This window comes from Oncorhynchus kisutch, linkage group LG12, assembly GCF_002021735.2.
Source record: "Oncorhynchus kisutch isolate 150728-3 linkage group LG12, Okis_V2, whole genome shotgun sequence".
Classification (NCBI taxonomy): domain Eukaryota; kingdom Metazoa; phylum Chordata; class Actinopteri; order Salmoniformes; family Salmonidae; genus Oncorhynchus; species Oncorhynchus kisutch.
The window spans coordinates 48,148,897-48,162,909 of record NC_034185.2 but is presented as its reverse complement, the minus strand read 5'-3'; the positions used below and the strand labels follow the sequence as shown (position 1 = coordinate 48,162,909).

Below are 14,013 nucleotides of genomic sequence, written 5' to 3'. Positions count from 1 at the left end.
CCGTGAAAGACTTAGACGAGCTCAACTTCTCACTCGTCGTTTCAGAGTTTAGTCCCTAGCTTTGACGATCCATGATCCATGTCACAGTCCCTCTATATTTGACCCCTAGCCATGCTGAATCGTCGTTGTTTTTTTGCTATGTTTGTCTCAGTTGTGTGAAAAGGGTAATAGTGTGCTTTAGTGGGCCAACGTTGGAACTTTAAGGTGTCCAAACTGTAGCCAGGGGCCACAGGGTTGGGCCTCTGTCCTTAATGTGGTTAACCCCTCGAGGTCTGTCTCTGGTGAAGGAATCCATGGTGAGAAGTCACTGTCTACTTTATGCCAGTGTTTTTTGTTGTTGCGAGGGATGGTGGGGGAGTGAGGTGTCCATGAGTGTGTTTAGATTCAATGCATGGACACGCACACACAAAGACATGTACACAATGCACACACACTTGCAAGCATGCACACACACACACATCTTGTCAGTATCCTTTGATCCTGCATGCAGAACAGTCCATGATTGTCCACACAGTCCAGTGGTAGAGCTTCAGGGAGGGATTGTTGCCATGCTGAGAAAAATTCATCTTTCCTCCAGGGAAATCTCTGCTGTCCATCCCTGCAAGTCTGGCAACCCATGGTAGTCTTTTAAGCTCTATGGGCAGTTCTCTGTCATAAAAACAGCCTGGGTAGTCTCTCTCGCATAGTTCCCTAAACAAACCCTAAACAAACTCCTAGACCTAGACACTGCTTGATATGCTCGACTTAGACATGAATAGATGAGTAGTTTTTTCCATATTTCTCACACTAATAGTTTTTTTTATCTCCATGATGGAACATTTGAATGTCATAAGAGACTCACCGAAATTGAAAACATTCTGGCATTTATAAATAAAATCTTAGTGTAAGGGCACCCCGAAAAGAAGGAGGAAACTCTCTACGTCCTCGAGAGCTACTGGGATGTGCATGCCTTTGTTCCAGCACGAACACGCCCGATGACACTTATTGTCGTTCAGACTGCATAAGGCTGGAGCTGGAGCAAAAGCCTGCACACCCAGTAGTTGGTATTTGATAACCCCTGATAATCCCTCTTTAGAGTAGGGGATATAGTTTGTTTGAGACTGTGCTGCAGAAATCTCTCTGTGTAGCTTTCAAGTCACTCAAAGTCAAAGGTCAAAGGGCACAGAGCAGGGTTTAGAAAATAATCCAGATGGATGGTTATCTTGTGTGACTGTCACCAAGGAAAAGTGACTCTCTGGACTGCCAGCCATACTGTTGCACATGTGACAGGACATCAGTTTGTTAGACCAGGGAGACATCCAGGGAACATAGGAGTGAGTGTCGTACTGTAGGAGTGAGTCTTGTCTCTTTTTTTCAGTCTTTCTTCACAGCTCCATGCTTTGGGGTTCATGGATGGAGACATTTTTTAGACACGCTTACAGACAAACACACAAAAACACACGTGCACACACATATTTGTATGCAAAATGTATGCACACACGAACACTCGCTCACACACAAAGACACATACACACAGGAGGATAAGGGGAGGTACAGACACCCACTGTCATCACCTACAGACATCGGACAAGTACACAGAGACAGACCGTCAGATGGATCCTTTTGTGCTTTAACGTCATGGTGTGCCAGTTTGCATCAGAGCGACAACCACCATAATACAAATCTATAACAGGTGACTTACCCAGCTTGTCCTCGTCATTTGGGTGCTTTGTATAGTAAATCAGAGATGCAGAGGAGGGCAAACACATGCTAACGCTGTTAACGCACTTTGGTGAATACTGTTTTCACACCTATTACGCTAAATTAGCGCTGTTAGCACTATTAGGGCTGTTAGTACTGTTAGCGCTGTTGGTACTGGTACCATTGTTAGTACTGTTAGCACTATTAGGGCTGTTAGCACTGTTAGCGCTGTTGGTACTGGTACCATTGTTAGTACTGTTAGCACTGGCTGACTGGGCTGCACGAGGAGTGTGTAAGCCAGTGCGAATGACTAATGTGCCTTTGTTGTTGTATCGAGGTGTCTGCCAACCTGAGGTGCTTCCCACTGGGCAGCCGTGTTGCTAGCAGTAGCTAAAGTGGCAACTTTTTGCCCTCCCATTATTTTATTACAAGTGGGATAGCAGCCTACACAATAAATAACTAATATTGATAACTATCTAGATGTCACCTTGATACAACCTACTCAATAGGGAGGGCATGAATGGCAACAACACCGGGTCTGTCTGTCACTCCCTGGCCATAGAGAGGTTTTTTATTCTCTATCTTGGTTAGGCCAGGGTGTGACTAGGGTCCTTTTTTCTATGTTTTGTATTTCTATGTCTTGACCTGGTATGGTTCTCAATCAGGGGCAGCTGTCTATCGTTGTCTCTGATTGAGAACCATACTGAGGTACCCTTTTTCCCCACCTGTTTTGTGGGAAGTTAACTTTTTAGTTGTTCAGGGCACAAAGCCCAAAGCTTCACGATTGTTTTTTTGTTCTTCGTTTTGTCGGCGTCATTTTCAAATAAAGTTAAAAATGTACGCTTACCATGCTGCACCTTGGTCCAGTCCTTCAGCCAGCCGTGACACTGTCGCTTCCGCTGCTAAGCACTTTTGTGCCGCAACGGCGTGGGAAGTAGCTACCTAGTGTAGCCACCATCAGGGTGACAGTCACAGTAAGCACACACATACAGGCAACAGTACACCCATAATTAGTACTTTTAATAAAAATTCTAGTTTGTCAGTTTTATTCACTGAAAATATTAAATTATTTGTAGCAGTGAAATACAATTTGCGCTCATCTTCTGGCTTCAAAACTGAAGTCCAAACACTTGCGGTATGGTAGTTGCATGGTAAGAAACTAAAACCAACACTGCTCAGTCAAAACCGTCTAACCAATAACAGAGAGCTGATGTTACACCCATCATTGATGGTCAACCCACTATGTTTGCTACAGCCACAATCAGAGACACGCCAAGTATGCAGTTTCCCATACTTCCTAGAACTGTTATAGCAGTTAGCATTAGCGTTGCTAGACGCCAGTCATCTCAACCGGACGTTCGGCACCTTTTTCAACTGCATCCCGAGTAGAAACAACCTGGTGTCTACAACGTTCGTAACGAGACCTTGTTGGGCAAAGGTGCTTACAGACTGTTCCAGTATTGTAGTTACAGTGCAGGTAAGAGATTCTACACTATTAATGTGAACATCTGAATGACTGAAATGCAAGTGACTTCACAATATTGAGGGTTAAGGTCAAATTTGTTCGCACCTTCACATTAAACATTTCAATGAGGGACATTTTCACAAATGTATTTACTTCATTGGGATAATTACCTACTATTATGATTTGCATTATAAATATTATTACTATTATTATTATTATTATTATTATTATTATCATTATTATTCATCATTATCAGTATCATTATTGCATATTTTATCACTTTATTACTTGATTATTTCTTTCTTTTTTCACCATTCATTGATTATCATTTAATAATTGCGATAAAGTGTGTGTGTATGTCAGTCACTGCGGGGGGGCCTCCAGAGGGGCTCCTTGCTGCGTGAGGGTGTGCCAGTACTCAACTTTCTTGCCAATGTGTTTGAGATACTCAAACCAATGTTTCAGCCTCACTCCCTTGGCATTTATGCCCAGTTCAACTCAGCCTGTGAGAGAGGGAGGGAGAAGGTGGAAGGGAGAGAGAGACAGACAGAGAGAGAGAGAGATAAAAAGAGAAACAGAGGGAGAGGAAGAAGGAGAGAAGAGAAAGAGAAAGGAAATCTTTAGTCAGGTAGGTGAGTCATCAAGAAAAACATATATTTTACATGAACAACTAGGCGACAGCCATTCAGACAAACAGACAGGCATTCAGACAGACCCAAAGAGAATAACACAGAAAGACACGGGAGACACACAGGGAGAGAGAACAGCAAGAAAAAGGAGAGAGAGAAATACAGAGTCATCACTGGGGGGGGGGGGTAGAGGTTTTCTTGGCTGTGATTGCATAGTTGATGGAGTGTGAAGTTTTTAACACAGTATTTAACAGACGCCGGCTTTCACAACCCCTCAAACACGCTCAGTAGCTCATGTGTGGCCCCACTAAGCCTTGGTATTAAACTCAGATACAGTGAGAGGTATGGGGCAGGTTAATACTGTTCTCTTACATTACTCACACTCCCTCGGATCCAGACATACACACACAGTCCTCACAAGTACAGTAACACAAACACACACAGATCCCACTGGGCACAGACGTTAATTCAACATCTATTCCACGTTGCTTCAACGTAATTTCATTGAAATAATGTGGAAACAACGTTGATTCAACCAGCGTGTGCCCAGCAGGATGTGTGTAATTGTATGTGCGCAAACACACCTCACGCCCAAGTTTCAGAGAGCAAGTGTGTTTGGATAGTCGTCTCACGTACCTTCCTAATGACCCCTTCTCATTCTTGCCACCAACAAACACAGACACACACACAGTGGTACACACATTTGACCTGTTTTCCTAGGCCACTCACGTACCGCCTAATGACCTTCCAATCCCCCCCCCACACACACACACACACACTAACAAACAGATCGATACCATGTTCCCTGAGCCCGGAGGGGTGTGGGTGACAAATGGAGGGTGATTGTGTGACCCGGCGTGATGGATGAGGGAGAACCTGATGGGGGCCGTCCCACTCCCTTTCTCTTTTCCTCATCTTCTATTCCTCCCCTTCTCCTCCTTCCTCCACACCTCTGTCTTTGTGCAAAATGAGAGGTCCAGTCCACCCATCAATTGCTCTTACAAATCAGGGGGGACACTGCTACTCTCTCTCCGTCTCTTCTCCTCTCTCTCTCTGCCTTCCATAATTATTATATTTCTTTTTCATTTTTCTGTCCCTGGCTTCTCATCTTCATCCTCCATCATTCTTCCTGGCCTTTACAGAGAGTATTTGACAGCACATTTGCTTCTCCCTCTGCTCTATCCGTCTTTTTCCTCTCGGTCACTCCCCCCTTTCTCTTCCCCATCTTCCTCCCTTCTCGCTCTGTCTCTCCCAGTATCACAGTCATTTTCCGCAGTAATAACAGATCTAGGCCATCGTGTATGTTGGCCATTACACCATAACGGTAACAGTCATGGGAGAGGTTAGCCAGAGCAGTGTGTTAGAGCGATGGCCTTTTTCCCCTTCTCTTCTGGCGCGGGTAATAACTCACAAACGTTATGTCCCCAGCTTGAGAGAGAGAAAGAGAGAGAGAGAGCAAGGGAGAGAGAGCGAGGGCACTAGGGAGACAGTCGGAAAGAGAGAGAGACTCAGCCTGTTACAGGGAACCTCCAGATTGGAGTAAAACACATTGATCTCAAGGCCTTCCAGCTCCCTGGGAGACAATCCATTCTGCCCCAGCTGCCTCCCCACCGGTTCTCCCTGCCTCACAAAGCAGTTTGAATCTGACGTGTCACCCCGTTGAGGGATTGAGGACAACTCTCTGTCGCTCTCGTTTTCATTTCCCAATGCTCTTGCTTCTTCACATACGGCCCCCGCAGTCCTTTCCCTCGTTTCTGCTCATTTTCATTTCATTCCCCTTTTCAGTTCTTCCATCCTTTCACTATTTATTCTCCTCCTTTCACTCCCTCCCTCTCTTATACCTATGACATCTTCGCTCCCTCCCTCTCTTTTACCTATGACGTCAATCGCTCCCTCCCTCTCTTTTACCTATGACGTCTTCGCTCCCTCCCTCTCTTTTACCTATGACGTCATCGCTCCCTCCCTCTCTTTTACCTATGACGTCATCGCTCCCTCGCCCTCTCTTTTACTTATGACATCTTCGCTCCCTCCCTCTCTTTTACCTATGACGTCATCGCTCCCTCGCCCTCTCATTTACCTATGACGTCTTCGCTCCCTCCCTCTCATTTACTTATGACGTCATCGCTCCCTCCCTCTCTTTTACCTATGACGTCATCGCTCCCTCCCTCTCTTTTACCTATGACGTCATCGCTCCCTCCCTCTCTTTTACCTACCCGCGTTGCTTTCCTCCTCGCACCCACAAATTCTATTACGTTATTTTCTGTAGCTATATTTCTCTCTTGCTCTCCTCCTTTCCCTCACTTCCCCTTGAGACTTACCTATGAAGTCGTTGCTCATCCCCAGATCGTAGTCCCATACGGAGATCTCCAGGGTTTTCTTCACCAGCTGGTCGTGCGGAACTTCATACACAAACTCCTGTAATGAACAGAGGTAGAAAGAGAGAAAATTATTCATGTACTGACACTTAGCGGAAAGTCATTCAGATTATGTTTAATATTGAATGTGAAACATGCATTGACTTAAATTCACGTTGATGGTATGGTAGGTAGATGGTATGCAGTATTGAAGGAGATGTATTCAAATGATGGTACTGGAATCAAATTATGGATTTAAATGCATGGGACAATATTCTAACACAAATGCATGAGAATGGGTAAGCTATAGCTCTCCATCACTTCCAAGGGCATAGAATTCAACTTCAACAAACAACATTAATATGATATATTATATATCTTGCACATCTGGTTGCCAAATGTGAGTCAGAGAAATGGGTTGCCAGGTACAGATGTAGGATCTACATTTGATCACCATTTTGTTGCTGAGGATTTTCCTACAAACTTGTAGTGTATTTGAGTTTTAAAAATGCTTCTAACGTTTGTGATTTCATTAAACTCGGTATTGAGAATTTTCTTCTTCATTGTGGTTTTGAACTTGGACTTTTTCCCCATATCAGGCTGCAGCACACTGAGAGAGAGAAGGGGAGAAAAGAGCGAGGGAGATATAGAGAGAAAGGGAAGGAGGGTATGAGAGTGTGAAAGAGAATGAGGCATAGTGAGAGAGTTAGAGGGCAAGGGAGAGGACAGATGAGAAAGAGAGCAAGCAAAAGCGAGATCGAGAGGGAGAGGGAGAGAGAGATATGAAGGGAGAGCAGGAGAATGAGAAAAATATGGAATCTTAATTGGACAGTTGACACAGCATTTTCAGGGCCTCCTGGGTGGCGCAGTGGTCTAAGGCAGTGCTAGCTGTGCCACCAGAGATTCTGGGTTCGAGCCCAGGCTCTGTCTCAGCCGATTGGTTGGCCCAAGGGGCGTCACACAATTGGCCCAGCGTTGTCCGGGTTAGGGAGGGTTTGGCCGGCAGGGATATCCTTGCCTCATCGCACACTAGCAACTCCTGTGGCGGGCCGGGCCGGGCTCAGTGCACGCTGACCAAGTCGCCAGGTTTTCTGTGTTTCCTCCGACTTCCTCCATTGGTGCGGCTGGCTTCCGGGTTGTGTCTATTCGCAGTGCGGTTGGTTGGGTTGTGTTTTGGAGGACGCGTGGCTCTCGACCATCGGCTCTTGCAGCGATGAGACAAGACTGTAACAATTGGGGAGAAAAAATTGATTAAATAAATAAATAATAAATAATAAAAGTGGTAGAAATAACAAACAAATAACGTTGCTAACTAATAAACACAAATTAGTTTTATTATCTGAAGCTACTGAAGCTAAACTGGAAACATTAAAAAGCTACTTTAAATAGCTACTTTAGCACTGTTATGTCTACATTGTTTAGTTGCACTGCTCCGCTAACTAACGTCTAGCAAATTATATAAGTAATAAACTTTCTGAGGTAAACACAAAGAGCCAGTTTCCTGGAGAATGATTAAACACACTCTTGGTCTGAAAAGCATGCTAAATGGAGAATATCTGTTAAATGCTTTTTTAGTCCTGGGTCCGTTGCCTCTACAAAGAGTAGGATTGCTGTTCGGCTTTAGCTTTTAGATCATACTGAATATGATAATATGGACAGGGCAGACCTGTCGCTAGATCAGCAGTTCTACTCTAAGACACTTTTTGAATTCGGTCCCAGGAGTGTAGGTGTAAATCTGGTTCTGGGAAAACTGGCCCATTTTGAATTGTAATATTAATCCCTGTTTTTTAGGACAAATGCTAATGTAGCACAGACACCTCATGTACCTTACAACCTCCACCTTCTTGTTTGGTTGTCCATCTCTGTCTCTCGATCCAGCTTTTCTCTTCCTCCGTTGGGGTCCTGCATGGTGTACCTGGCTCCACCCTGGTCATCCCATGTTTCCCTGGCCAAAAACAACAAAGCTTTGCTGGGGCTAAGATCACCTGGAAATACAATGACTCCCTGGTTCCAGACTACCCAGAATCCTCAGAGCAACTCAAGCTCTCCCCGGATGGTTTCTTTCTGAAAATCTCTCCTGTCAGTGTAGCCAACGAGGGGGAATATGAATGTGTGATCAAGCAGAATGATATGGAGTGGCAAAAAGTGCACATAATCCAGGTTGATGGTGAGGACACATACTGCCACCTCCTATTTTCATCACAACTGCCTGTGACGTGATGTAGGCCTTTCTTGAAATAGACACTCGGCTTGTGGTTTCTACACCTGACTTTTAAAAAAATGTACAAGTTAAAACTCAATCACAGTGTAAAATGTGCCTACATTTTTATACTTAGGAATGAGTCTTTGAGTCCATGTTGAGGAGAAAAACAGGACGACAACTTGAGCAGTGGGTTTAGATCACAATGAGTAAGGCATTTAGTAGATTTAAACATACAGCCCCAGAATTTCACTCTGTCCATAGATTGTAATTGTTCAAACTGGTGAAATATAGGGCCATTTTTTGTTGCAGTTTAGCAAACTGCAGGTCAACAAACATTGCATGCATTTTGAGGTTGGCTCCAGAAATCAACTCTACTGTTGTCCTGTCTTTCATCTTGGTGTCTATCCCTCTAGTGTCCAGCAGCTACATTCTCAAGGTAAACGAAGGGTCCACTGTGAATTTACCTTGTGAACGCCCACCATCCAGCAATGACCAGGTCCATAGGTACAGATATGATAAAGTGATGAGGAACGGCACACGGAAGCAGTTTATGGAGGATGGTGACAGACTAGAATGGCTTTTTTGCCCCTTTGAAAAAGATGTGACAATAACACTTAATGGTGTCAAAATGGAGGATGCCGGCATGTACTACTGTGAGACAGCTGAGGAGGGCAGAGACCGCAGCAACTTGAATACAATTGAGCTAATTGTGGAAGGTACATTTAGCTAACCTTCTATTACGCGTTCAAACTTTTGCCTATACAGTTGAAGTAGGAAGTTTACGTACACCTTAGCTAAATACATTTAAACTCAATTTTTCACAATTCCTGACATTTAAGCCTAGTAAGAATTCCCTGTCTTAGGTCAGTTAGGATCATCACTTTATTTTAGGAATGTGAAATGTCAGAATAATAGTAGAGAGAAGGATTAACTTCAGCTTTTATTTATTTCATCACATTCCGAGTGGGTCGGAAGTTTACATACACTCAATTAGTATTTTGTCACGTTCTGACCTTAGTTCCTTTGTTTTGTCTTTGTTTTAGTATGGTCGGGGCGTGAGTTGGGGTGGGCAGTCTGTGTTTGTTTTTCTATGTTGGTTTTTGAGTTTGGCCTGGTATGGTTCTCAATCAGAGGCAGGTGTCGTTAGTTGTCTCTGATTGAGAATCATACTTAGGTAGCCTTTTTCCACCTGTGTTTCGTGGGTGTTTGTTTTCTGTCTTTGTGTGTCTGCGCCAGATAGAACTGTTTCGGTTGTTTTCGTTGTTGTTTTATTATTCAGTGTTCAGTTTTCATAAAATAAGATGAACACGTACCACGCTGCGCATTGACACCATTGGTGGTTCGTGTTCGTCTTATTTACCTCTGTATTTTACGCGAGAGTCACCCTGGGAGCCATCATGTGACCACTTACGTGATGTAGCCGTCTACGGCTATTCTTCAACATAAATACGTAAAACTACGTCACAATGCTGAAGACACCTTGGGGAATACGTAGAAAGCGTAAGCTGGTTGATAGGGCATTCACAGCTCAATAGGGACTCATTGGAACGCAGCGCTTTCAAAATATGGGGCACTTCCGGATTGGATTTTTCTCAGGCTTTCGCCTGCAACATCAGTTCTGTTATACTCACAGACAATATCTTTACAGTTTTGGAAACATTAGAGTGTTTTCTATCCAAAGCCGTCAATTATATGCATATTCTAGCATCTTGTCCTGACAAAATATCCGTTTTTTTTTCCAAAAATGAAAATACTGCCCCTAGAGTCGCAACAGGTTTTAATGATTGACTCATGGGGAGCCTAGTAAAATACATACTGTATCATTCTCTCTCTCTCTCTCTCTCTCTCTCTCTCACTCTCACTCTCTCTCTCTCTCTCTCTCTCTCTCTCTCTCATTCGGTGCTTGTGGCAAGACAAGGAGAGACATGGAGACAGCTCTCTGTCTGTGTCACGACTTCTGCGTTCATTCCAAGATGAAGAAACTGAAGCTGAAACTTCATCAGGACACACTGAAGATGGCCTCTCAGATCTATTACAACCCCAGTACTATCAGAGCACAATTAGTACTCATGATAATCATAATTTATTCTCCAGCTATAATTTCGAATTCTCGTCGTATATTGTCAATTTAATCATGAGTCGCAGACACCCATTAACTCACTGTCTGTCCATCTCTCTGACATTCCCTCTCTTTCCCACCTCAGACATGAAGTTGAATGAGTCCTTTACCAACCAATCCATGCAATTCTATGATGTGGATCCAGTCAAATTAACCAATAGTAGTGAGGTAAACGTGGAAATGAACAACAGTTGGGTGGCGAAGCAGAGAAATAATAAAATAAAAGAGCTGGTCGAATCTGTTCCTGCTCACACCGAACTGGTACTCCTCAATGCTGTGTATTTCAATGGTCAGTATCGTGTGTGTGTGTGTGTGTGTGTGTGTGTGTGTGTGTGTGTGTGTGTGTGTGTGTGTGTGTGTGTGTGTGTGTGCTCAAAGTAAGCTCTTGGTAAGCACCGATGCTCTATCTATCTGATAGGATGAAGTTTATCTTAGCGGATATTGAGGTGGTGGTTTAACTTCTTGGCGCACCCATCCCGTTAGCGCTATCATTTTCGTCAAAATCCGTTGAATTGCAGAGCGCCAATATAAATTACTAAAAATATTTAATTTTCATGAAATCACAAGTGCAATATAAAAAAACACAGTTTAGCTTGTTGTTAATCCACCTGGTGTGTCAGATTTCAAAAAAGCTTTACAGCGAAAGCAAACCAAGCGTTGACGAAGGACATCTCTCTCAGCAGACAAAACATTACAAACAGCTAGCAGCAAAGTAGATTGGTCATGAAAGTCAGAAAAGCAATAAAATGAATCGCTAACCTTTGATGATCTTCGGATGTTTGCACTCACGAGACTCCCAGTTACACAATAAATGTTCCTTTTGTTCGATAAAGATTATTTTTATATCCAAAAACCTCCATTTGGTTCGCGCTTTGTTCAGTAATCCACAGGCTCGAGCGGTAACGACGGGGCACTCGAAAATTCCAAAAAGTATCCGTAAAAGTTCGTAGAAACATGTCAAAGTTTTATATAATCAATCCTCATGTTGTTTTTACAATAAATAATCGATAATATTACAACCAGACCGTAGCTTTTTCAATAGGAGAGGGAGAGAAAATGTCTGCTCCAAGCTGTTGGCGCATGCAAAACTCTAGGGACACCCAGCCATCCACTGACGCGATGTGATCATTCTCTCTCATTTTTCAGAATAAAAGGCTGAAACTATGTCTAAAGACTGTTCAAACCATGTGGAAGCCATAGAGAAAGGAATCTGGTTGATATCCCTTAAAATGGAGGGAAGGCATGCAATGGAACAGGGAGGTTTCAAAATAAGAGGCACTTCCTAGTTGGATTTTCCTCAGGTTTTCGCCTGTAATATCAGTTCTGTTATACTCACAGACAATATTTTTACCGTTTTTGGAAACTTTGGAGTGTTTCCTATTCTAATCTGGCAATTATATGCATATTCTAGCTTCTGGGCCTGAGAAATAGGCAGTTTCATTTGGGTACGTTTTTCATCCAAACATCAAAATACTGTCCCCTACACTCAGGTTAAAAACATATCTGTTTGAGGTCAATGGAAGATGAAATTTGATGCAAAACTCCAAGAAGGCTCCATTTGTGAAACTGAATGGTGATACTGTGTTGATGCCTGTCCTCTACAGTGCCAAATACAAATTGGCTATGCAATACGTTCCAGCACTGATGGCACAGGTCACCATTTTGATTACACACCCACACCTACATATGCATAGATACACTATAAGCAGTCACACTCTGCCCAAAATCATACTGGACGTCCGGACCGAGATGAACACCCTGCTCAGGAAGATAGGTCTGTCTGAATGCATGTCATATCTGTGTCTATCTGTCTGTCTTTTAGCTTACCTGCTGCCTGACTGTTGGTATTACAAGACTGTGCCTTTTGCTGTAGCCACCTGATTCAATTAATCACCAAGCCCTTGATTGGTTGAACTAGATGTTTGTGTATGGCTACTACAAAAATGTGCACACCCAGATGCAGGAATCGATTTCCCCAGGTCGTTCTAAGTCAACCTAATCCAACAAAACAAATTCCAATAATTTATATAACTCTGGCTTTTCTTGATTTGCCTCTCTCACTTCTCTCCCTCCCTTTCTTCGATCTCCCTTTATCCTTCCCTTTTCCCTTCTGGCCCTCTTCGCTCTCCTTCTCCATGTCCCCCTCCTCTTAATCCCCCACCTCTTTCTTCCCTTAGGTTTGTCGGAGCTTTTCGACAGCGCCAACCTGTGTGGCCTCTACCCCGACAACGAGTTGCTCCTGACGGACGCCGGCCACCGGGCCTTCCTCTCCCTGAGGTGTGGAGGCTGGTGGGTCCACTTCCCTCTCTTTCTCTTCCTTCCCAGTCCCCAGGCCCTTCCTGATGATACTGTGGAGCGACCAGGCCAAGGCCCCACTGTTCGTGGACCGATTGACCGACCCGTGAGAGAAGGAGGAAGAGAGAGGGAGTGAGAGTAGTATGCATATAGAAAAAGCCATGTTTGCAAAGGAAAGGACATTTGCAATAATATTAAAATCAAATCAAATTTTATTTGTCACATACACATGGTTAGCAGATGTTAATGCGAGTGTAGCGAAATGCTTGTGCTTCTAGTTCCGACCATGCAGTAAAATCTAACAAGTAATCTAACAATTTCACAACAACTACCTCATACAAACAAGTGTAAAGGAATAGATAATTATACAATGCCTTGCGAAAGTATTCGGCCCCCTTGAACTTTGCGACCTTTTGCCACATTTCAGGCTTCAAACATAAAGATATAAATATCTTTATAAAACCCCTTAAGTTACTACTTTGTTTTGTTTTCAGCAGTTTTCAGTTCTTTCCACAGATTCTCGATTGGATTCAGGTCTGGACTTTGACTTGGCCATTCTAACACCTGGATATGTTTCTACAATGGAATGGTTCAAAAATAAACATATCCAGGTGTTAGAATGGCCAAGTCAAAGTCCAGACCTGAATCCAATCGAGAATCTGTGGAAAGAACTGAAAACTGCTGTTCACAAATGCTCTCCATCCAACCTCACTGAGCTTGAGCTGTTTTGCAAGGAGGAATGGGGAAAAAATTCAGTCTCTCGATGTGCAAAACTGATAGAGACATACCCCAAGCGACTTACAGCTGTAATCGCAGCAAAAGGTGGCGCTACAAAGTATTAACTTAAGGGGGCTGAATAATTTTGCACGCCCAATTTTTCAGTTTTTGATTTGTTAAAAAAGTTTGAAATATCCAATAAATGTTGTTCCACTTCATGATTGTGTCCCACTTGTTGTTGATTCTTCACAAAAAAATACAGTTTTATATCTTTATGTTTGAAGCCTGAAATGTGGCAAAAGGTCGCAAAGTTCAAGGGGGCCGAATACTTTCGCAAGGCACTGTATGTACATAAAAATACATTGATGAGCGATGGCCGAACGGCATAGACAAGATGCAGTAGATGGTATAGAGTACAGTATATACATATGAGATGAGTAATGTAGGGTATGTAAACATTATATAAAGTGGCATTGTTTAAAGTGGCTAGTGATACATTTATTACAACCAATTTTTCAATATTAAAGTGGCTAGAGATTTGAGTCAGTATG

General features: G+C 43.2%; 1 pseudogene; it reads left to right on the top strand.

Annotated features, from left to right (window-relative positions):
* The first annotated feature begins 2,817 nt into the window (after positions 1–2,817).
* On the top strand, positions 2,818–12,855 carry LOC109900422 (plasma protease C1 inhibitor-like; annotated as a pseudogene).
* The last annotated feature ends 1,158 nt before the right edge of the window (positions 12,856–14,013 follow it).